The following is a 2776-nucleotide window of genomic DNA, read 5'->3' on the forward strand; positions in this document are numbered from 1 at the left end:
CGGGGTAAAAATGGGAGTTCATAACCCACTTGAATCAAACTGTGAAATATGATATATTAAGAACTATGTAATGTTTTGAACGACCAACAATAAAAAAATGGTGGTAATGAGCCAGACATAAAAAAAATTTTCAATGAAGACCTTAATCAATAACTTTAAATTGAACATATTTGTGCTCTAGCCATGGTACTTGGCAAATATGGGTTTGTTGGTTTCTTTTTCCTCCAGGGATTCAAAGTATTTTATTTATTGAAGAATAGATTTCAGTACTAACCTCATCTGTTGCATATTCTGATGGCCACTCTACCAATATAAATTTAGCCTTCATAAATTAAAAAAATGTATTCACAGCAGCAAGTCTGTATCTATTACTGTGAATCTGCTTTCAAGGAAATTTGATATTCCATCATGAATTAAAATGCTCTCCAGGCAACTTCATTTGCATGCCAGTAAAGTTCATCACTCTGCATCAAAATTTGAGCCATTCTGTCATGTAAATACAGTTAGATGATGAAATCTCACCACCTTCATGGCAGTCATCAAAAACCCAACAGAGCCTGCAGGGTCATCGGATTAAACCCATGGGTGGGATGATTGGATTGACTGCCCTGTACAGTTTCATATGTCTGTCTATACTGCCAACTGTGCCTTCTTTTGTAGCAATAAAACTCTTATCTACTTTACTCATCACAAATAAGTGTATTTAAGCTCGTTTCAATGTTCTTCATGGACAATTCTACCTTACTGATTCCCAGTTCGCAGATATATTTCCATACTTCATGTAATGAAGGAAATGAACTATTTCTTTGTATCATTGGATTCTGTTTGCTTTCTCACGATGTTTCTGCCTTGGTTTGTAGGAATTTGAAACACTGTTAAGCACTTGTACAAATTCAGATTCAAAATCCTGATCACTGTACCAGGCTCTACCAGTCACAGACTGGTCTGGCTCAGATTACAGAGCATATATACTTTCTTTTTTGGAGGCTGCTACAGACTTAAGAACTTTGATAAGCTTTTTACTTTCTGAATTCTTTAGAATTTTGTTGATTTCTGTTAATGATAAGTTACTTTTATATCAAATATCTCTGCTCCATATTCCTTTATTTCCTGCGTCCTCTATAATTTCATATAGTAGTTTTTCTTGGTTGCCTGAGCCCTTTATTTTACCAGCATTCTAAGAGTTTTTTATTCTGTATAAAAGGCCTATATTTTATAACCAAAGGACTTAAAAACAGCATACTTGGTGGTGTAGCCACTTCAATGTTTATAGCAGCACAATTCACAATTGCTAAACTGTGGAACCAACTTAGATGCCCTTAGATGAATGGATAAAGAAACTGTGGGATATTACTCGGCATTAAAAGAGAATAAAATTATGGCATTTGCAGATAAATGGATGGAGTTGGAGAACATCATGCTAAGCAAAATTAGCCTATCTCCCAAAACCAGGGCTGAATGTTTTTTTCTTATAAGCAGATGCTAAGCCATAATGGGTTGGGCACAGTGGAACAAAGTTCCACTGGGATGAATTTTGAATGGGCAAAGGGGAGGAGTGGAGGTAAGGGATTAGGAAATATGGTAAAATGTGATGGACATCATTATTTTAGGCATAGGTATGATTGCACGAATGGTATGATTCTACCTCATATACAACCAGAGAAGCAAAAACTTCTATTCTGTTTGTGACAATGAATGGAAGAGCTTTCTACTGTCATGTATAACTGATTAGAACTAATTAAAAAAAAAGAAAAGAGAAAGAAAGAAAGGGGGCCTGTATTGCTCCTTAAGAGATTCAACTGACCCATGGACAACAATCTATCGATGGCCACTGCCTGCTATTGGGTTTCTATACAAGGCATTTCATTTTGAATTACTTGGTCAGTGATTCCATGAGGAAATTGGCATCCTTCTATAATCCTGCTTTCTATTTTGACTGGATCTACACTGGGGGAGCTGCACCTTCACCTTCACCTCTGCCATGAGATCCTGGAGGAAGAGACACATGAGTCACTGGATAACTCACTGGGGGAACGCTGGTAAACCATGGAAGACAGCATAGCCCCAGAGTGAGAGGACTTCTTCCTTTTGTTGCAGCCAGTTCTTCCTGTGTTTTTCTTTTAAAGAATGTTTATTTAAAGAAAATATTAGGTGATGGGAGGGGAGTGGAAGGGAGGGGGGATAGGAAGGGGATAGGAAGGGCAGCAGAATACAACAGACATTAGTATGGCAGTATGTATAAATGTGGCTGTATATAGATAACCAATGTGATCCTGCAATCTGTACACGTGGGAAAAATAAGAATTCATACCCCATTTGAATCAAATGTATGATATATGATATGTCAAGATAATTGTAATGTTTTGAGCAACTAATAAAAAAAAGAAAAGAAGATATTAGGGAAACAGTGTAGTGGATCCAAGAGTATGCCTGAGGTTGGCATGTATAGGCATGGTGTTAGTTTATCGTGGTACACATGCAATCATCTTCTATTTTTTAAACATTGAATCTGTAATTTTATAATATGGATTAATTATGATTTACAAATTCCATTTATCTGTATTCATATTTACAATTCAGGGGATCATAAATGTAAGAAAAGCTTTCCCCATGCCTTTACAAGTCCTAGGAATTGTATATTTAAAATTATTTTTGTAGCTTTTGGTTGTTATTGATGTTGTTTACATTTCATTAATTTCTTCTTTATTAGTCATTGTTTTTGTTACTTTTGATTTCTAATGTAATTCTCTAGCTGCTTTCCCAATTTAATTACTTA

At 35.7% G+C, this 2776-nt stretch overlaps 1 pseudogene across 1 annotated transcript; it reads right to left on the minus strand.

Moving 5' to 3' along the window:
* Positions 1-469: 469 nt before the first annotated feature.
* Positions 470-1983, minus strand: LOC308655167 (DNA-directed RNA polymerase III subunit RPC6-like; annotated as a pseudogene). Its single transcript has 2 exons — positions 1775-1983; positions 470-1206 (listed from the first exon to the last, which is right to left on the minus strand). The product of its transcript is annotated as a DNA-directed RNA polymerase III subunit RPC6-like (transcript).
* Positions 1984-2776: the final 793 nt, after the last annotated feature.

This window comes from Spermophilus citellus (genome assembly GCF_964194105.1).
Source record: "Spermophilus citellus genome assembly, chromosome: 9".
NCBI lineage: Eukaryota > Metazoa > Chordata > Mammalia > Rodentia > Sciuridae > Spermophilus > Spermophilus citellus.